At 38.4% G+C, this 23,090-nt stretch overlaps 1 long non-coding RNA gene across 2 annotated transcripts; it reads right to left on the bottom strand.

Annotated features, from left to right (window-relative positions):
* Positions 1–1,364: 1,364 nt before the first annotated feature.
* Positions 1,365–22,782, bottom strand: LOC139591932 (uncharacterized). 2 transcript variants are annotated; one of them, XR_011679821.1, is made up of 5 exons: positions 21,784–22,782; positions 14,477–14,688; positions 12,970–13,227; positions 3,190–3,445; positions 1,365–2,311 (listed from the first exon to the last, which is right to left on the bottom strand). It is a non-coding gene; the product is annotated as an uncharacterized lncRNA (long non-coding RNA). The 2 variants fall into 2 exon arrangements; XR_011679817.1 differs by lacking the exons at positions 14,477–14,688; positions 21,784–22,782 and having other exon boundaries at positions 12,970–13,291.
* Positions 22,783–23,090: the final 308 nt, after the last annotated feature.

Here is a 23,090-nt window from a genome sequence, read left to right as displayed (position 1 = left end):
ATGGATGAATATAATAAATTAACACTGAAAGCCAACTGATGTCAGTCACTTCCTTCCATGCATTGTGGAAAACATAAGTGTGCCTTTGTACGTGACAAAAATCAGTTTGGTTCAATTTATTGTGTGGGTAACTCCAAATCTTTAATCAAATCCCTGCTTAGTCTTCATGCCAACTTTTGCTTCTAACTTTGAAGATTTCATTCCAGAGGTTCAGGCAGGTCAGTGCAGAGAACTATGTACTTCTCACACTTGATCAGCTGGGTCATCTATCTAGGGGACAGGGTGGTGGTGGTGGTGGGAAGTCAAACAACAGTGCAAAATAATTGCTTTTTCTCTTTTTATATAGAAAAAGGGAATTTTGTTGAAGTGGCTAAGTCTTCAAAAGGCCATTTTGCAAAACAGAAATACACTTAAAAGCATATAATCTTTAGCTGGAGGCCAGACTGAATATGTTTCTGATTATACTGGTGACCCTCACCCTAAAATCCCTTTGTAGAAATGCCTTTATTCTAGACAACATACTGACTAGCAAATGATCTAACAGATTTCACAGCACATAAATTAAGACCTAATAAATTATTTCAAAATCAAGCTCCCTAATTACTGAATCAGTGAAGCATTCCATTTACAATTGCAATTACATAAACAATTAATAACAACTGAGTAATCCCTGAAAAAATATTTGATGCTTACAATGGAAGACAAGCTAAAATTTTAAGCACTAGATAAAACTGGTATGGACTGGTTAAAGCCTATTAATCATGGTTGGTCTAGATACCAGGACAGGAACATTTAATTTTGTTCGCTTATCTGAGTGTAAATGATATTAACTTCTTTCACTGATTAATTTTTATATTTATTTAGAAATGTTCTACTCTTCCTTTGCAGAGAAGTTGCTAACTTTAGCAGAAAATGTTTTTAAAGTGTAGACTATACATTATATATAAATGTATATTTATATATATATAAAATATATAATCCCTAAATATTTCTTGGAATTCATAGATATGGAAAGAACAAATGTACAATTAGGAAATGTACTTTGTTTAAAAGTATGGCTATGGCTGTAAGAAGATGGTTTCTACACAGATTATTGTAAATTAAATACATTTATAGTCTCTCATCCCTCAATGTAAGTTTAATAGTGGGAATGCATATCACCTATAAAATACAAAGCTGCTCACCCTATGCACAAAACACTGCTTCTGAAATACCATCCTTTGGCCTACTGTCTTCCCCAAGCCCAGAAACAAAGGTCAAAGAAAGATTAAAAAAAAGAAAATGTAAGTTGCTTATATAAATTAATTTATTTGAAGTTTTGGGATATCTTCAATGAGAAAATTAAGACACGCTTTCAATGAAAAGAAGTCAATATTGTGTGTAGGTATAGGGTACTTCTGTCCCAGTACTTTGTATTCTCTCAAGTGAACAATAATAGCACTGCTGTCCCAGGACTCCATGTCTCCATGATTTCTAAGGATTACATTGAATCTAGTGCAGTGGGATCTATTTCTGCACTGCCATCTGGACAAAATACATGAAGATGTTGAAATGTAGTAATGAGCTTGTAGCAAAGGTCCTCATTGCTTTTCATGACCCTGAGCCACAGAAAGCTGTTTATTGGAGATGGCACTTGAATGCTGAACATGCCAAAAAGCAGGGAAAGTGGAAACAAGAATGTAACTGCTGATGTATATTGGCTGCCACATGTACACATGTAGGTGTCTTCCTATGTCAGATTAGAGGACACATTGGGACCTGGAGAGCCCATTTCAGAGTGTTCAGTCTGTTTTAAGAGTGTTTCAGAGTGTTTCAAGGCTTCTGTGACTTCTGTTCAAACAGTGAGTTCAAACTCTGTGAGGGAACCACTGAAATCATCACCTAATGGCTCCGAATTACTCCACGGGAGAAAGTTTTTCAAGCAGCCAGTTCTTTCCAGAAACTGTCACTTAAGTCTGATACTTCACAATGAGATTATGAGTCAATTATGAGGTTGTTAACAGAGTTTGAGGGTTCAGTTCTGGAACTAGGACTGGTGAGGAAGATGCTGAGAAATGTTTCCCTTGCAATTGCTCCATGTGGGTCTAAAGGAGCTCTTGCTCTTTCCCAGATACTTCAGATTTTCTGAGATAATGAACTCCTGTTAGAAGAGTAATAAAACAATCCATTCAGATGGCTGAAACACTGAAGATTAATCTCTGTTTTAAATTGTTGGTGGTCCAGTAGTGCAGTCTTCCATATCTCAAATACAGGCTTCTTGTTCATGCACAGTCTGCATATTTTTGTAGGCACAGATTGCTCCATACAAAATCTGAAACAACAAATAACCTTAGTACCAAAAATAGCTTATTACATTTTGCACATTCATCCTTTACATGGTCCCTAACTGTGTTAAACATTCTTGCTATCTACCAATCACATCTGAAATATTTTATAGGAATATAAGAAATCTCATGCTGTTCAGACCAATGACCAACATGACCTCATCCTCTGCTTCTGACAGTGGGAATAGGATACTGAACATCAGCCATGTCCACCTGTCTTCTTTTCATCAGTCACTCCATATTCTCTGTCCCACTTTTCTTTTGTAACAGTAGGTGGTAGGTTTTTCTTACTTGTGAATTTATCACTGCTTGTTACACAGGCAGAAAAAGTTCTATGAAGCATTTATCAGGAAAGGACTTGGAAATGTGAATTCTACAGCACAAGATCTTTCTGATGCAAAAATCCATCCCCTTAAATAACAGCAGTGCAATAGCAAACCCTAATCATTTCAGATCTTTTTAGAGTCATCTCCTGTGATCCTTACTGAGTCAAGGCTTTATTCTGGAGTGGATGGAAGGTTAACCTCAGTAATAACAGAGTAGTTCCAAGGTTTTCCCCTTGGTAAAATAATTTGTAGTTATCCACATATTGCTGTAATATACATTAATTTCCCTTCTCGCTCTTAATCTACACAGGAAGCTGTTTATGTATTTTCTGGAATGCCAAGAAAACAATCACAGATCATCTATTAGCAATTGGATTACAGAGCTGGTTAGCTTTTCTTTGCCAAATACATTCTACTTCGTCCAATCCAACTTACTAGGAAAAAACCCCATCAAGCTGCTATACATGTTGTCTTTTCATTTTAATTGCTGGCATTTTATCAGGAATACACATAGGTCCCAATATGCACAAAGAACTTACTGTACATTTATTTGCAATATCAAATTCCATGCCTTGGAGTAGATTATGTTTGTAATACTGTTTTATGTCATAAAAATCTGGTATATTATTTATTATACAGTCTTAATCTTATTACATTCAGTTCTTGGACTCAGTTTTAGCAAACTGAAACAGCAAGAGAAAGAGTCATGCTAAAATTCAAGGAGAATCATATCTGTGAGGTGGGGGTGATTCACTTATGTCCAAGTTAGAAGGTGGTCATTCTCCTGAACTGCACCTGAGGAAAGGGAACAAAAACTCATCTTCAGTTGAATCAAAAAGGACTTTATTGAATAAACTAATATCAGTAGCAGCTGTTCAGCACCCCTAAGAATGAATTGTTCCAAATTTCTAGTAAGGAAGCACTAAAAAAATTGATTGCCAAATCTGGCAGTCTAGGCCTTTGGAAATAATTTGTGCTGTGTGGATATGACCATCAATGAAAAGCTGAAACAGGTAAAATTACAACACAAACTTCTCTTTTTGGAGTCAGCAGTTTCTCTGGAAGCCTGATCATTGCTATTTTGATTGATGATAATTTGTAAAAAGGTAATGAAGATGCAATGGCTTTAATTCTTCTTGTTAGAAAACTATGAGTAGTACATGTTATTACTTTCTCTTTCATACCAGTTAGAAGCTTAAGACTTGTTCCTGCTACATCCCCTATCCAGTTCCTCCTAGGAGCAGGATTTGGTTTTCAGCAAATTCTCAGACAGGCTATAAACTCAAAATCAATCTCAAGAGTCTCTTCTGCCTGAATTACAAAGCAGTCTGGGGCAATGTTTGAGTGATAAAATAAAACAATGGATCTAGAAGTCAAACTCCTGACCTCAGTTCTTCTGTATTTTCCATGTTACAGAATCTGCTTGAATTTTGTCTCTCGGTTCCACTCCAATAGCCTGTGCTGTGAACCAGATACTGTCCCTGAACCCCAAGCATTTGTAGGATGGGTGGGGGGAACTATTTATAAATGTTTAATCAAGCACAGGAACAGACTAAGGTGTAAAATGTAGAACTATATTTGTTTTGAAAAAGTAACAGCTTAATCTGTTGCGTAACAATGTAATTGAGCAGTAAATTCTGCCCATTAGAAACCAACGCCTCTGCTGGAAAACCTGTGCGTCCTCAGACTGACTGTGCCTCCAACAGCCTGAGACTGACAGAGTGTCTCCTTGTTTTAAACTGGCATGATTGAAATCTTGGTTTTAAGGATTCCATAATACATTTCTCACACATCTGAAATGCCCAGTGAAAACAGCAAGTTTGTATTTGCAAGAAATGCAGGAACCAAGGCTTTGTAGTTGTTGCTCTTTTTTTTTTTTTAATATCTAAAATATGTTCTAATCAGTCAGCTTTACCATCATTTATGATTTGCATATATTCTTTTTCACTGGGAAAAAAAATGGAATGAATGATTACATTCTATGCATTAGTCTCACTGTCCCTAACAGAGTTAAACATGAAGGAAAACTGAGTATAGATTTTCTTTGTAATCAGACTTTAGACTGATGTAACTACAGAAAAAAGCAATCCCAAACCCCTAAAATCTACCAGATATGTCTAACAATATAATTGATCTTGTGCTTGTGCTGTTTTGCTTAAATTCACAATAAATTGACATTTCTGCTTCATTAGCACCACTGTAAATGAGTACGTATAGCAGCCCTGGTGCCTTGAGAAAATGAGAATATACTCTTCAGAACATACTAACAATTACATTTGAATTTATGAATATGATAATTCCTTCTGAAAAATGTGGACTGTTTAAACAAATAATCCTTTTGAAAATGTTTATTCTAGAAAACTGTATTTTCTTTCCCAGAAAATTGCATGCAGCAAGGGCTGATGGTTCCAGTGATTTGTCAACCATGGCATTCAAAGAGATGAGAGCTTGGAGTTTTTCCTTAGAAACTGGAAAAAAAAGAGACTGTGGTAATCAACTAGAAAGTGCTTATGAAAACAGGCTGAGAAAAAATAAACAAACACCTTCTGCAGTGCACAGTTTAAGGTTAACCTCAAACACATTTGGATGCATGTGATTTTTGCCTTCACCCACTCTTGTGTTGAGACACCAGGAATAGACAGGTTCATATCTACATTTGGACACCTGAGTAGTTCAGTTCCTCAGAGTGCTGTGTATAAAATCCTAACAAGAAAGATGTTCTCCTGCAGCCCCCTGAGCTGCTGGGAGCCCACAGGGATGAGTGGTAGCTTGGAACACACTGCAGGAGGCAAGGAGAAAGAATTTGCTCACCCCACTTAAGTTCCTCAAAGTTCTGTCTGTGTGGGCTTTAGGCTTATTGCTGTTGCCCAGTTTGCCTCACAGAGGTCCTGTGGAACTTCTGCCTTTGAGAAAGAAAAGAGCTACTGAGTGATCAGTCTAAGAATATCTCTTCTGGCACGCCACTGCCTATTGCTGTCACTCCTGACGTCTGGTGCTGGCTCCAGGAGCATCATTGACCACTCAGACTCAGACACTATAGCTCAAAGTACATTGAATAGGAGGAGACAAATCGGTTTGAACACCCAGCACATTTCACAGGACAGTGTCCTGTGAAACAGCTGTTCTGCTGGCAGTGGAATTACTGACAAGGCATCCAAGAGCTGTAAGAAAGAGAGATGGCTGTGAAGTTTGCTGTTTCATCTTGAGCTTAGATGCCTACCTGCAGCTCTGACTTGGATGTCTCTGAAGGGTAAATTCAAAAAAACCAAACTAAGTCTTACAAGAAGATGTCTCTTAGATGTTTCATAGATATTTTAAGCACAGCCAGAGGAAACAGAGCCGCATGCCTTTCACATGAGCTTAGTGGCAGCAGAACTTGCTGAGGCTCTGAGATGACTGGCTTTTACATCTTATGTATGGAAAGGAAGATAGAAGTGGGCTAGCTCTGCAAGCAAAGGATAAGGTTACTTTGGTGAGGGGAGAAAGTTGTGGAGTTCCAGTCATACCCTCAGTATTTCTGGTTGTTATAGATGGATAATGAGATGGTTGGCTCTTGCAGTTAAGGGGTAACTATTCCAATACTTGCTTATTGTGCAATATTAAAATACCTAATGAAATAAATAGGGCAGGAGACCTTTCTCCTTTTTAATGCCTTTGTTTCAAATCAGCTTGAGTGGGGAGAACCCACGGGTTGCACACACACTGCAACTGCTCCCAGGAGCAGAGGCACAGAGGAGGAGAACAAGTGCAGCTGTGCCCGCTGGTCTGCAGGCAAAGCTGGGGCTTCTGTCCTCACAAAAGCACCAGAAAACGCCTGGCTTTTTTTGGTTTGGTCCTCTGTCTAGCCAACATCTTTTAGGTTAGGGTGAGGGGTAAAAAGGGTCTTAGTGGACACTGGATTCTGTTCTTCATGTCTAGAAATCATTTTGATCTCTTTGTTCTGTGGTGGCTCATTGTTTTAGGGGTTTTTCCTGCTAGATTTGGTGAGGAGTTTCCTCATTTGCATGCCAACCTCGATGTCGCCTCTTCCTCACAGTCACCTTCCAGGAAGCGGCAGGGGGGACACTCGACAAAGGGGGATTTCTAACCATCAAGAACAGGTAATTAAAGGAAAACTATTAACAACAGGGGATTACAACATGAAATTATTAACAACAAATAGTTAGAACTCCAACTTGGCAGCAATTGGTTTAACCCGTGAATTCTGCAACCTTTAAAAAAATGGACAACTTTTCTACTCACAGCACCTAATGTACACTGCAAGTTCCTGTGTGGCCAGGTGGTTATGGAGGGATTTTGCATATCACTCATCTAACCTGTTTTCAGGTTTCACAGCCTGAAAGAGACCTCTTGTAGTGCACATCTGACTCCAGCTTACTGTGCATATGAACATTAAAAATCTTCATAGCACTTCTGTAAGGGATATTTAGCTCATAGAGTACTACCCGTGATTTTAGGCATGATTGTAACAAACAACAACCAACCTCCATACTAAATGCACGAGTAGGTCCATTTTTTCTTGGCTGCTTGTCCCAGCAGGGCTTTCCTGGGCTGTGAGCACCAGACCTGTGCAACTTCTGCTGCTTGCTTCAGTGATTTGAGATAAGCAGGGCATTCTGCTTTTATTCCGTGTGCTGCGGACAGATCATCTCCTGAGAGAGAGGAGATTAATTTCTCCTAACACTCAGGCTTCCATAAGACTTCAGGAAAACCCAGTCTGTTCTTCTGTGCTCCAAGAAAGATTCATAACACCTTTAAAAGTCGTGCATGTAGGTGGGTACCTCTGGGCTACCCACACTGGCTCTTTTTATAGTCCACCCTGACAGGCATTTCCAGCCACTAATTCATCCCTTCCTAACCTTTGGGTCATTCACACCCCATTTTATCACCTGAGCCACTCAGGTGCAAATGTCTGTGTTTGGCCAGAGGGCTCCCATCCTTTTGTGCCTATCAAAGTGACAGCTTTAAAGGAGCAAATGGCCCCCATCACCCAGTGCACATTTGTAGGGAGAGGCGATAAAAAGAAAGGGTTGTGTGCCCTTTCCTCTCCACCAACACCCTAAGCTCCTACAAGTATGCTCAAGATCATCTGAAAACAGTAAAGGCCATCCCAAGGTCCACATCTTGCTGATATCTTGTGCTAGCTACTATTGTGATATGAAAACCAAGCACAATACCTTTTTATTTTAGAAGCTTTTATGCCATCTGCATATTTAGAACTCCTGATGTTCACTGATCACCCTTCACAGATCTGCTTTATTCTGTATCCAGTTTCAGAGTTGCTTTTGTGATTTTTTTTTCATCAAAAATCTGTGATGGCTAAAAATATGGGAAATTTTGCCAAAAAAAGGAGAAAATTGGAGAGAAAATAAAATAAAAACTTTCTGAGATACCAAATGGCTCCAAGTTTTATCTAAATATGTTATTCTGTTTTACAGTATTGAAATAACTTTAAAATGCTGAGGAATATCTTATCCAATACCAGCTGGTGTATGTAGTACTTCTGGTGTACTCAAATGCATAAAATATATAGATGATTCTGGAATGGCATTAGTTAAAACACTTGATTTCTCTATTTGCCTGGGGTTTTTTGAGTGCAGTGCAATATTGATGCTCTCATTTAATACAGACTGTCACATCAGCAGCTGGATAAGAGTTCATCACAAATAACAGCATTGTTAAAGAATGACCTTATAATCTACATAGATTTTTTTTCTTCTTTGATATATTTTTATTGAAAAAACAAATAATTTTCCCTCAGCATTTGTTAAACAATAGAATACTCCTAACATTAAATTACCACAAGGGAACTATTTTTATGTTGCCACTCTTTAAAATCACATAACTAATGGTTACAACTGCAACTTCATACTGACCATTTTTTTTCAAATCTAACCAGAAATACAACCACATAATTTGAAGCACTTTATTTAAATTGCAGCTTGTTACCTATCTTATACAATAAATTGTTTTTAAATGATAATAATTCAGTCCTTATAAATCTGCTACTCTCCACTCTGTTAGCACTACAGCTCCATGCTAGATGTCAGTGGCATTCCATGCAGGCACAGGCATCTCCGTTAATGAACCTGAAGCAGATGAGGGTCATCATTAATGTTTGACTGTGTATTTACAGAGGGAGATTTGATGGGGAGTATGAGCTAAAGTAATAGATCTCCCACCTTGCTTCCTTCTCCATAAACACTGCTTGAGAACAAGTGGCTTGTGTTTGACTATACACTTAGATGGATTTCAGCCAAGCTAATGACCAAATATTACTGAATTTCCAAAGGCACATGAAATTTTCAAACCTTTTCCCCCCCTTTTTCTTTCCTGAATAAAACTTTATTTAACGTGATGCAACACAAATTTCATCACAAGCGTGTCACTTACCAGCAGCAGCAAAGGAGTACCTTTCACAGGCTGGTAAATGAGAGTGCAAATTCACATGAATTCTGCAGAAGAGAAGTGCCCCTGAGCAGCCACCCCACCTCAGAGACTCCTGATTGTAAAGCCACCACGGCCACCTCAGCTGTGTGTCCCCACCACCTACTTTCAAAGGGAGGGGATTGGGCAGGGAATCAGCCCACTGACTTCAGCTGGCTTTGGATTAATGCCCCCTCTTTGCTACAAATCCATGAAGCCACTATGAGAAGCTTTAAAATGTGTTCCTGGGTATCCCGTTCCGACATCTCAAAGAAGGGCAATTATTTGGTAGAGTAATTGTAAAACACAGTTCTCCTTGGCTTTAGTACCCTTTATGACCTATCTAATAACATATTTGTACTAAGGGTGATGCAAAAATGATCTGTGGAGCTGTTGCTAAAGCTACTGGCAGCATGCCACTTCTAAAGACATTGAAGGATGAAAGATTCAAATGGAAGGAGTCACATTGAAGGATTTTTAGATTCAAATCTAAAGGATTTGAATTTTTGCCTGCTCAATATTATTACTTCTGGACCAGTGTTTTTTCTGGATAAGATCAAACATGCCATGGATCACAGGGCTGCACAACAAGGTGGTAAATACATTTGAATCTTACCTACATTTTATTGTTCATCATGAGTGCTGGCAGCCAGCTGGGTGATGAACTGTGTTTGTGCAGGCAGTGGCACAGGAACTCAGAAATAAATGCCCTTGGTTTCGTGTGGTGGCAGGGAGTGCTGAGCTGGGGCCGAGTGGGCAGAACAGGACTGTGTGTGTTCATGGGGTTGGAAGGGCCATCATGTTTCACAGATTCCCAACAACAAATTCTGACAAGTGAAAAATGTCTGATTTTAAAATGTCACACAGCTCGCCTTTTTTAAACACTTTCTGTATTTATTTAACCTAGTAAATAGGTTTATTAGCAAGGTTCCATTCTTTGTAGTTTAGGTAATGGATTTACCATATGTTTATGCTTTAAGGACTTGTGTAAGACTGCTAACACCTATTCCTCCACCTCCTGTCTCAGGGGTTAAGACCTTGGTATGTTGCCAGTTTACTGCTGTGGTCCCTTCCCTTTCTATAATTGCAGTCCTTCCCAGAGTGAAGGAAATTCCCTGAGCTCTTGCTCTAACTAGCCTCAATGTTTCCCTACAAAAAGGCACTTCTTTAAAAGAATAAAAGTAATAAAACTTTCACATTATTAACTTTTTCCCTTTTAAAAGAGGCTGAAAAATGCCATTGTACCACATTAAAGACCTTTACATAAGACTCACCATTGGCTAATGAGCCTTGTTGTACAATCTACCACATGCAACTGCCTTCAAGTGCTGCTTTTAACTTAACCTTGATGTAGTGCCAGGAATGTGCAAAGGATATACTTTGATGGCAGGGGCAGCCCCCTCCCTGCCCCTTCCCCCACCCTTTTCCATATTGATACTCTTCAAAATGTCTCTAACATTTAAATTTTACGGTTGTTTAACTGAGCAGCTACTTTATATCCTGTAAAGGAGGAATGAGTAATCATCTATAGATACAGAGATACAGAGCACTTCATAGGCATCCTCACAACTCCCCTGTGAAGAAAGTCTCATAATCTCTGCTTTATCATCAATAAAACCAGTGCAGTGAATTTCCAGAAGGACACAGAATATCAGCACCAGTAACAGGATCTGAAGAATTTTTACTTGCAGCTCCCTCTTTGATTATGACTCATTTCCTCCCATTGCTGGAGTGAATTATTTTGGTAGCAGTACTACTGGAATCTGTTTAAATTCTATGTTATGGTCAGATGTGTTCTCCATAGAAACATGTATTTAATCTATATGATAAGGTAAGATTCTGAACTAACATTACTCTTTCCTTGAATAAAATGACTATGATATTGAAAATGAATCTTAAACTTTCCATGAAGACTATTTAAAGAAATGGTAATTTTCTTGAGCTTAATAGAATTAATTGACTTAAATGTTTGTCTTTTATTTCTTAGACTGCCTACTCAAACCATAAGAGCTGTTATCTAAATGTTTTACATTTCCATAATTTGAGAATTTTGTGACTAGGAAGAGAGGAAGTTATTCTTCAAACCAGACATGGGAGGTCATTCACAAAGAGTATATTCAAAGGTGAAACAGATGACACAGAACATGGGGAAATGAATCGTCAAGGGACAAAGATAAGTTTTGCTATATGCAAACATGAACATTTTATCAGGATCAAGGCCAGGCCAGAGGGGGCTTTGAGCAACCTGGCCAAGTGGAAGCTGTCCCTGCCCAGGGCAGAAGGGAGTGGAATTTGATGGTCTTTAATTTCCATTCTAACCCAAAACAACCCAAACTGTGAGTCCATTATTCTCTAGAAGTAGCCCATGAATTTTCAATTTATCAGGACAGTGTAACTGATAGAATCACTAAAAGTGAGCATGAATTTAAGGAAAGATTTAATTAAATCTTTCAAAAGCAAAGGTTATTTAAAATGAGGCTTCTTTCCATTCCATCCTCTTCAAAGTCAGGAAGGAAAGTATTTTCCACATGTCAGCTTCTGTCATACTGGGAGAAAAATTGGTTCTCAATTACACAATTTACCAGGTGGCATGACTGCAATAACATATTTGAAACAAAGTAAGTGAAAACGAAGAGATTACAAAATGGCATTTGTATCTCTTTTCCCCCCCTTTCAATTACTACATATTAATCACTCACTGTGATTGTCTTGAACTTTTGTCAATTCAGTTGACTGTGTCCCTTTCTAGAATACTTTTTTTAGAACAGTCTTCTAACACAAAGAATTTAATTTTTCTAATGTAATTTTAATTTCTTGTTTAAAATATTGCAAGCAGTTAGGAGGAATTTTGGCCATTTCACCATATGGAGGACTGACTATAATTGGTTGACATGTATTAAGATTTTTTAAATATATATTTGAGTGCTTTTTATTTTTTAATTTGAACATAAATCGATCAAGTTTTGAAGGCACTTATGAAATATTTTTGAAATAATTTAAGGTATGTCTTTTTAATGAAAATCCCATGGTTCTGGTTTTGCTCCCCAGTCAATCAGATGTTTTGCTTCATTTCAAAACTTTAAAAATATAAAAAAAGACACACATTTTTAGAAACTATAATTTTTCAAAAATAGTCTGGTTTAGTTCATATTTTGAAAGGAAAAAAGAACCATCAGCTTTGAAACATCAAAAAGTCCTGCTATGGATATGTTGAGATTTAAAGTGGATATTCTCTGACCAGTGGATAATCACAGTAGTCATGAGGTGAAAATTAAAATGATGGTAGGGGCAGGAGAGAAGCACATATATGTTGGGAGAGCTGGAGGGATAAAGTAAAAACTTAGAAGATTGAGACTGAGATAGGGCAGGACTTAAAAAGTGTAAAATGAAGATTACCTGACCAATTTGTCCTCACACTCCATTTAACTTCTTATTATAAACATCAGGACAGTTTAGGTAATTACAGAAATGAGTTATCTCGAAACAAAATAGAAACCCTTACAAGACAAGAATATATAAATATATAAACACAGCACTGTAATATCCTGAAAAATTACCTGCATGTGTATGGAATGTGATTTTTGATAGGGGTTTGGGTAAGAATCCATATGAGCTGTGCCTGTGTTCCTCTCCTTACACAGGCAGAATTGGTTTATTTTCTCTGTTAGTGCCCCTGAGTGGTATTAAATCCCTGTACCATTCTTCCTTGCACCATGTTTGTTAATTAACTCTTCAAATACTGGCATGTGTTAGAGATTAGTCAAACACGATTTGCTTTGTTAATAACTTCAAGGAGAAAGGATCAAACATCCCCATTAATCATGTTATCTTTTTGAGACAGAGCTCCATGACATTCAATCTATGATATATTTAAAATAAAGATATTTTCTTACTGGTTGAGAAACTCTGGGGTTTCCCAGAATCCTGTGATATTCGTGGACTTCAGTTAAAAATAAAATTGTTGATCTTGCTTTGCAAGGCCCAACTTGCTTTTCAAGGAAAAAAATCACAAACATCTGCTGTTCTTCTCTCCACCTAAGGGAGCAGGAACCTCCACTGAAGCACGACCAGACAGTTTATTTGAGCTGCAGACACACAGGGATGAATCTGCATGAGGAGAATCCTGTACAGTGGTCAGCCAATTACCATTTCTGTGAGGGAAAAAAAAAAAGTATTTAGTTACTACCTAACAGCTTACATAGATCTTATCCTTCATCCAACCAGGAAAGTAAATTTGTGGGTTGCAGGAACTTTAACAAAATCTAGATCCTCCATACTGCTGGGGATTGTAGTAGTGTGTCTAATTCCATGATTTTCTACAGCTCTCAATTCCCTATTAGGATCTTGAAGCTGTGTTGTTCTGAACTTGCTGAAGTTGTTTCAGTGAATAACCACAATTCAGGAAATAATTTGCTCAGAAACCACACATTTTCTAAAAGAATGGAAACTCTGGAGACTTATGAATAATAACCAGCCATACTTTATTTTTCAAATTTTTTATAGGACACTGTCCTTTTCTAAGGATTGTCAGGCTGAAAAAATGGGAAAAAGAAGGAACTTAGATATTAAAGATTTTTCAGGACATCAGCTTCCAAAACTAGTAGGTTGTTTTACTAAAACTACTTCCTTTTATCTGTAAATTTCTTACTTATAAACTCCTTCCTCCATAATCCTAATGAAATAGACATTAAAAGATGACACTACTTCATGGTCTGCCTCAGTGTTTGTGGGCTGCTAGCACTGTCATGCACCTCTTTGTGGCTGTGATGTTGGACAGTGCTGCACTACAGAGTACACTGGTGCTGTGCTCAATGGAAAACTGGAAATTAGCTGGAGCCCCTGGTAGGCAGGACAAGCCTCATGATGGGTAATGTAGGATGAGACTAAAAAGAATTGAAATGAGAAGGGACATCTGGAGATCAAGCTCTCTGCTCAAATCAGGGTCAGCTGGAGCAGTTTGCTGAGGGCCACGTCCTGTTGGCCTCTGCATAACTCCAAGGACCAAGATTTCATAACCAATCTGCTCCATTGCTCGACCACCCTCATCATAAAAATGTTTTTACTAATGTTGGGATACAAACAATGCATGTCTGTTGTTTCTTGTCCTCCTACTGAGCACCACTGAGAAGAGTCTGTGTCCTTCTTACTCCCCTCATCAGGTATTCATACACCTCAGTGAGACTTCCCCAGAGCCCTCTGTTCTCCAGGCTGAGCAGTCCCAGCTCTCCCAGACATTACTCATAGGAGAGATGCTGTCATTCCTTAAGCATCTCACTGGCCTTTCACTGACTGTCTACACTGTGTTCATGCTTCTCTTGTTCTGGGGAGCTCAGAACTGGACAGAGCTCTCCAGGTGTGTCTCATCAGCGTGGAGCAGAGGGGAAAGATCACCCCCTTCACCCTGCTGGCAACACTTCATGCAGTCCAAGATGTTCAAGTGCAAGGGCACATTTCCAGCTTATTGTTCACCAGGACACACAGGTCCTTCTCTGCAAATCTGCTTTCCATGCAGTCATCCCCACTGTGGTGAACAGGATTATTCTTCTCCAGTGCAGGGTTCACAGTTCCTTTTCTCGAACTTCATCGCATTCCTGTTTGCCCATTTCTCCAGCCTGCAGAGACACACAGGGTATGTCAGGCATTGGTCCCTGTTCTGTATCATCTGAGTGCTCTGTCCCACCCTCCAGATCATTAATGGGGATGTTAGACCATATTGACCCCAGTATTTCCCCTAGAACACCCCACTGGTGACTGCTCCCCAGCTTGACATTGCACCACAGGTCACAACTTTAACCAGTATTGGAAACACGCCCTTCAAAAAGCAAATATGAGAGAAAGAATCCTTGTACAAGGGGCACAGACAAAAAAGGGAGAAAGATGAGCTAAAAATGCCAGCCTTCCTATCTGCAATGACAGCCTGATGCTGAAATATTTTGACAGCATCCTGAAAGTGTGTTCATGATCTATAGGCAATCACAGAAATCTTTGGAGTTAATGGGTATGCTTACCACACTAAGTAGGAATAAATCATAGCAAAATTAAATATGCATTGGACTGAAAGGGAAGTTGTGACTGAGAAAAAACCAGGAGAGGACAGAGGAGGCATCCTTGATTGCTCCTGGACATGCATTGGTGGAGTTGTGCATGACTGCCTGTGACAGGAGGATGTGACCAGAGCCATGGGTCACAGCAGAAAAGGGCAGCACACCTGGAACTACAAGGAATCCAAGGAAGATTTTTTAATTTTTTTTCTCCTTGGAAAAAAAAAAAAAAAAAAAAGGTAGAAAGAGCATGACTGTCAAGCAAGTAAGTGTGGGTTTTGAACATACAAATGGTACAATGCTATTTGCTCCTGTTATATTCAAGGACTTGGGAAAGATCTAAAAGATCTATTTATTAACCTTGCATTAAATATTATGATCTTGCATTAGACAAAAACATGAACTGTATGCTTCCTGCAGTGGATTATTCACTCTCACTGTGTTGTACAGACAGAATTCTGTCCTTGCTAAATGAAGTGTAAACACACACATCCCTCTCACCAAGAAGTGGCTTTGTCTCACAGTTTCATTGTGGTTACATCTCCAGGACAGGTTTGGCAGAAAGGAAATATGAGAAAATTAGTGGATGTGGAATGGATGTCTGGTGTCTTCCAAAGCCAATTTTCACTCCTCTCTTTATATTACATTATAAAGAATTCTGGCAGAAGTGGAAGAAATTCTGTGTAAAAAAAAAGATCTCATGAAATGGAATTTTACTTAATGTCCCTGGTAATTTTGCTAATTGCTCGCACTGTCAAGGGCCACCCCTGGTGAGAACAGAGGGACGGGGTTCTCTTTCCAGTCCTGCATACATACTGAGCATAATCTCACTGGATTTTGCCTCCTCCAGTGGACATTCTTTATGTTTTGTCACAAATAAGCATCATCCTCTGCTGACAGAAAATTACCAGGATTCAGATGGAAATGAAGTCCAGTCTGTGTGCTCCAAACTGGAACAGAGCACAAAGGTAGGCAGGACCTGTCTTTCATAGTGTGTTGTACAGCTAAGCAGAAACTACAGAGAGCCCCCAAATATCCACCAGTCTTTAAAACTCTTGAGATGAGAATTCACATTAAAAACTGTATCAGTGCAGTGTCTGCAATGTCAGGATTACTTCAATAATTCATCTCCTTACAATGTATCCTGTTTTAATATGAAAAGATTTCCATTCAATCCTGTGTTTACTTTTTGCTTTGGTTCTTTCCTTTTGTCACCATTCTGTGGATTAGCTCTCACACAGTTGTGTACACAAGCTTCCCAGATTTTATAGTATACACAGGATAACTTGTTTACAGAGAGTTTTCCAAATCACTTTTACTCCATGTTAGCAGAGTTGTGATTACTTGGCTCAAGCCAGCAGAACAGAAATTTAGTTATCAGACAAAAGGTAAAGGTGCAGTGATTTTCTTTACTTTTGTGGCCACCAAGGAGGATGAAAAGGCACACCTTTTCAGCTAGTTAAAATGCTCAAATGTAAGTTTTCAGGTAATGACAGTAATAGCACACACAGAACATTTGTATCTATGTTTTAAAGCAGTGTAAAGCAGCTTGAGCTGTTACACAGTGCCAACTACCCCCCCTTTAACCCACGGTTTGTCCCATCATAATCGAATATCTTCAGGTTCTGGCAGTAACAGGGTAAAAAAGGCTGAGGAGAGATCAGTGCAGCAGGGCTTACTCTCTTATGTGCTGAAGGTAAATTAGGCAGAGAAATTATACCCTTTTGGGTTTTGTTGTTAAGTGTCAGACTTTGTTGTCAGACAAGTTCCCTTGAATTGCAATCACTTTGCCATTCACTGGAAAGTGATGCTCAGTCTAGGGCACAGACCTGCCTTTCCCTTCTGATGTCCCTTGCACAGAGCACTTTGTGCCCTGTGGGATACAGGTATAATTTCTGTCTCAATGCTTTAGCTTATAATATCAGACAGCAGCAGAGCTTTGGAGACTCATGCTGATAAAACAATTTCTGAGATGTTGAACACTGTGACTCCAGGCAGCTCACTGAAGAGTTCAGTGTAAAGAATGCTTCAGAAATTCTGAAATTCTGTTAAAAAATGTATTTTTGTGGGACACTGGCTTGCAGCATCTACCCCTGACTTACATGGGGGGTACATAATGGGTCTTGTAGCTGAATCCTCTTTCTTTTTTGTAATCTAGAAGACTCAACTCCATTTTTATATGAAAGTGCATTCCCATAAAGCAGATGGTGGGAGACAGAATTAGTGCATAGGAGTTTTGAAAGAGATTGTACTTCAGGGGGTCATACCTCTCTCTCAGCTCACTGAGGGATTTGAAATCATCCTGTAGGTATAATATTAATAGTAAGCATTGTTCATACAGATTTTGATGTTCCACTTCATGCTTTCTAGCTATTGTGCTGCTTAAAGCATTATGGGTGAACAGTAGTTTGAAATACTTTAAATAACAGCTATTTCACACCATTTTCAACTGACAAGTAAAGAAAAATGTCTTGCAAAAGTATCCTGGCAACAGGGCTTATATCATCAGTGTAATTCTTGTACATGTATTAGGATGCTGTGGAACATCTCTGTGTTCAGAATGGAGAGCTGCAAATACATTTTTTATCCTAAAGTGACAGTTTTCCTGACCTATAATGATAACTAACCACCCAGACTGGGGTATCTGTGTAGAAAAGACAATAAAGGTCAAATAAAGTCAGATTGCATAAGCATTTTGTAAGACTTTACCATTATTTGAATTAAAAAGCTCATCCTGTTTTAGAATCGGCAGTCCTCGATGTCACAGGTCTTTAAAATGCTTATGAGTGATTCTGAAGTACTTATAGAAAACACTAAGCCTTGAAACCTGCAGTGACAAAGGTGGCATTTTTTCACAAAGCCTTTCCATTGGGAAAGAATCGTAATTTAAGCCCAACCAACAGGGCTTATTTAGTCACAGGCAAAGTAAACAGTAGCCTACAGTGACAGACTGCCTGAGATGGCAGATGAGGACAGGCAGTGAGTGCATTGCTTGAGTAGCCAGTCTCTGCCTCCTACCTGCACAGCCTTCTGCTCTTTCTCTGCTGTCACTGAGCAAGGGATAATGTTTGTGCAGCAACAAGAAAGAAGCAGTGGGAGTAGGAAGCTTAAATTGCTTGGGTTCTTTGCAGCTTTCTGGCCTGGCACTGCTCCTTCACCTCTAAAGTGCCTTGTCCTCATTTCTGTAGCAAAATGTCAGTGTTGTGTACACTGTCAGGAAGCCTTGGAACCAAGGAAAGAAGTGCCCCAAGTAACCCCAAGTATCCAAGCAGTTCCAAGCTGCAGAGCACCAGGGAGTGCCATGGGGTCTGCTAAGGACTCTGCTGATTTTAAGTAAAGGAGTTTCAACTGCAATGGGTAGTGATATGGAGCATAAAAAGATATCAGATATATCCAAACATGTCTTAAATGTTTCTGTAGACTACAAAACCTCAAAGGCCCCAGTATGTGACATAATTCAGAACAGAAGGTGAAAAGAAAAAAGAAAAGGAAAAAAGAGTATGTGATATGCAGCTGCTGTAACAACGTGAAACACTTGAAATAAAACCTTTAGGGATGTTGAACAATTTGTGAGAACATGTGTGTGTGTGTGTGTGTGTGTGTGTGTGTATTCTTTGACAGCAATGCAGTTACAAACATCCCTTACTCCAGCCATGACAGGTATCACCTGTTTTAATGTTCCCAACATAAAACCAATAACAATATTATATCATGTATGCCTGTAATTCAGCAGGAGTGTGCTTCTCTGTCCATGTATGATTCAAGCTGAGTCAGGGGAGGCTTAGGTTGGGTATCAGGAAAAGGTTTTTCACCCAGAGGTTTTACCCAGACTATGCAAAAGGTCAGAAACTTTCGTTAAACTTTAGGTTTTGACTGATTTCCTGTGTAGCTTAATCATCTCTGGGGATGTTTCTCATTTAAGATGGGGTAGTTAAATATCTTAAGCATTTGAACATAAAGGTGTCTGTCATTGTATAGCTATGCAGAGAGCATCAGAATTGGATACATTCTTTGCATTTTCACTCAAAGTAATAATAGCAGAATTTACTGAGCAAAAGGTTATTTTTATAAGGCTAATTGGCAGCTGTTGGTGCAACCAACAAAATAGAAACTCTGAGCTCTTGTCATTAATTAGCCCTGAGCATTTCATTTGTAATAAACTTGTAAAGTTTAAATGGGGTAAATATGTTTTAGATCTTAAAATCTCTCTAAGTGCAGAAAGCTCTTTTTCCTCCTCTGCTCTATAATAATATGTAAATTTGAGTAGCAGCAGCGCAGTGTACTGCAGGTGGTGACAGTATTCCAGTGGCAGATAAATGTTTCCCTGCTGAACAGGATTCTCAGGTGAAATAGAGCTTTTGTTGACTTGAGGCTTTTGGTGTTTCAAGATGGCATTTTGTCAAGATTCTTGTATGTGAGGAGTGCTTGAAGAAAAAACAGATAGCAAAGAGTAGACCATGCTGGCTTTTTGCACTGACTCACCAGGCATTTCCACACTACAGATGTGAATGAGAAGTGGTAGTAATATTATAGGCTTCAGGATCTAATGTCAATTATCTTTAAGATGTCTCCTGATGTAGAGCATCAATTTCATATAAAATAGTGTGGTTTGGACATATTTTCTTTCTTTAATTTTTAAAAATAACAACCAAAATTGCCTATTGTGTAAAAAATTAAGATGATTTAAAGCAGTTCTGTCTAGTTCAATCTAATGTTAAAAGAAGAAACTACAGATATGGAGGTAAAAATTTGATAGGCAGTGGGATTTAGGTAGACAAGTACATATTTATACTTGCTTTTCTGTTTTCTTTACCATTAAAGAACCAGTGTAGATAAGAGTGCTAATAACATAACAAAAGCAATGATCAGCAAGCTGAACAATTCCATTGCCACCATCCATCTGCCTCTGGCATCACATTTTCATGACACAGTGAAAAGAGACAAAAAAAAACCTGTCAACCAAGAGAAATATTCCACTAAACACCTCAAACACTTTTTATGCATGAAAAAGACAGATGAAAAAGGGAGACAAGTAAAGAGGAAGGCTAGGGAGAGAGATCTGCTGAGAGTCTGCTCAAAAAGTGTGTGTGAGAGAAGGATGAGAGGGTAGGGCAGAGCGGAGAACTGCGATCAGAGGTCGGCTTGCTGCAGGACGTGCTGTAATCTAAAAGGGACCACAGGAAATTTCCTGAGGGCAGAGGCAGCAAAATATTGAAAGGCAATTATAGCTGTTTTAAGTGGATAGAGCTCTGCCAGGCCTACACAAATTACATCCTTAAGTCTGAAGAGGAAGCAATGAGGGAAGAAATAGGAAAAACCTTGGCAAGAGTTTTGAAATCTTGCCAAGGATGGCAGTGACCCCAGAGAAAGGGACAGATGGCTAACTCAACTCCTGATGCTAAGAAATTAGTAGGAGCAACATGGCCACACAGTTGACTTCTGCTATGAGAAAGATTTTGGGATAATCAGCAAGGTTTTTCAATCATTTTCATCTCTTATGCTTAATTTCTTATGCTTCCAAGAAAACAGGAAGGACTATGTGGTCTCTCAACATCTTCTGAAGTCTTGCATTTTTAATTTCTCTGATTTAAACTAACTTGACAATGTCAGCTTATTTAATTTTAAAATAAAGACAATTTTCTTTCATCCTGCTATAGATACAAACCTAAAACCCATTTCCATTATGGGAAAAGAAAAACAAATGTACTATGAATTAAAGGAGTTAAACAAATCCGAAAAACAAATATGCTATGAAATATAGGAGTTATCATGTTGTATATAGCAAAGAAAAAATAATAGTGTATTTGAAGTGATGTATGGACTCTGAAGCGTGGTGGGAGGCTGGAGGCAGATAGGACCAGCAGTGTAATACTTCCTATATATTCTATAAGCTGTTGTTTCCTTTATGTTTCTGTTTTGAAACACATCTACCAAGGTACAGAAATTATTACTGTCTCAGACCCATCAGAAATTACATTCAATTTACATTCTGGTATTTAGCATCACTGAACTGAACAATATTCTGGGTAGGGTAGGAGACCTTTGTAAAAGCCTCTTCTTGTCAAAGGAATTGCTCTCAAGTATCAATTAAGTTTCCTTTCACTTAACGGAATGAAATGTTCCTTTCATTGTGCTTGACAAATCATCCTGCAAAAACTGCTTCTGAAGATGGTGTTTGATCACTTTTCCTCATGTTCCATCTCATGAAAGATGAGATGGATGTTAAAAAGAAAGAGTAACAAGGAAACATGTATAAAAATCAGCTTTTATTGACTGGACAAATAAAAATGCCACAAGTCACACAAAATTAAATTTCCCCAAATGCCTTTCCACATACAGTCCTTTAAATACCATTATGGACAATTAATTTTCAGTAATTCTTTTCACAAGTTTAGTAGTAATGACCTAAAAAATATGAGAAAGCAGGAAAACATGTTTAACTTCATCCTTCTGCATGGATATAGAGGGAGGTTTATTACCACTGATAAATAGTATACAATGAAAATTCTTTGCAGAAGAGAAAGTGATAGCTCAAAACTGGGGTTTTTTCTACTTTTTTTTTTTCTGACCACTATCATAGCAATAGTGTTTTATCAATTTTTAAGATGTTCGTTTCCAGATTGTTTTTCCTTTGCTAAGGTAAAAAAATAACCCTGCTAAACTTACCCTCTTTCCTACAAAATGGCCTGTCTTCACCAAGAAAGTTGCAGAATGTTACTCAGGAAAGCGTTAGAAGAGCTGTTTCTTTCTAGAAGGAGACTTCCTGGTGAGGTGGAAATTATAAATTTAGAAATTATCAGACAGAGAAGAACAAATTCTGGCTCTTGCACTTCCTCAGGTCTGAATACTGCAATCACCTTTTCATTACAGAAAAACTGGGCAGCCACAGCTATTCTGGTGATGTTTAAAGACAATCTGTATCTGTGATCAGTTATGTTAGATGGTGCTTGGTATTTTTATTGAGGGAATCCTTATCTTTGGATTCAGCTACACCAAGAGGTCTCTTGGAGCTGGCCTAAAGATCTCAAAGCAGGGTGCAATTTCAGAAACTGGGGATTCTAAGTAGCTTCTTACTCAGTGTATGAGGTTTCTCACTGCTTTTCTGAGCTCTGTGACTCTTCTCAGTCATCAAATAAAAAAGGCAGGAAATCTAGACCTGTGGCCTTAATTCAGCAAATGAGATGGTGTAATGCCTAGTTTGTATCATTATGAGTTTCTTTTATTCAAATTGTTCTTTAGGTGTAGAAACCAATACATGAAATCTAAGAACAAAAACTCCATGAAATTGTTGAATCATTAATGAGATAATCAGTACTCCAGGATCTGTAATTCTGACAGCAGCCTCCCTTTGTCCATCAGTCTTACTTGTAACTGTTCTCTAAGCATAGAACTAGCAGGGACTTATCTTCCTTTGCCTTCTTATCCTTCCCTTTTTGTGAGATTTTTGTTTGCTTCACTGCATATATTTATGTGTAGAGTCTGACTGATAGGCAATAAAATTACTCAGTGGAAATAAAAATTAAAAAAAAGCTGTTGAAATCTTAGGGAAATCACAGGTGCAAAGTTGTTACATTAACAACAACTCTCCCTTGCAAATAAGCCAAGGTTAAATGCAAGTAATTCATTCTTCAGATTCCTTATCTTGTTCTTGCAGCCTTGAGATCACTTGCCTGTTCCCAGCTAGCCAGAAATCAAATCCATTTTGTAAAAATAAACCATGACTTTGAATGGATCAATCACAACTGGTTCTCTTTATTACTTTAATTGAACAACCTTGTAATTACTGAAGTATTTCTTCTTAATTATCAGTTCTCATTTGTTCTGAATGATTATATTCTGCTTCATTCCTTCAAGAACAATTTAGAAATATACCATGGAAAGCTCAATAGGTTCCATTGTGAAAAATAATAATGAATGTAAGAAGTGAATAAAGGATAATGATCATCCTGGAGATATAGCAGTTAAAATATCAG

The sequence above is a fragment of the Agelaius tricolor genome, unplaced genomic scaffold (genome assembly GCF_023055355.1).
Source record: "Agelaius tricolor isolate 1412-34295 unplaced genomic scaffold, bAgeTri1.0.p SCAF_1, whole genome shotgun sequence".
NCBI classification, from domain to species: Eukaryota; Metazoa; Chordata; class Aves; order Passeriformes; family Icteridae; genus Agelaius; species Agelaius tricolor.
This window is presented reverse-complemented; position numbering and strand designations above follow the sequence as displayed.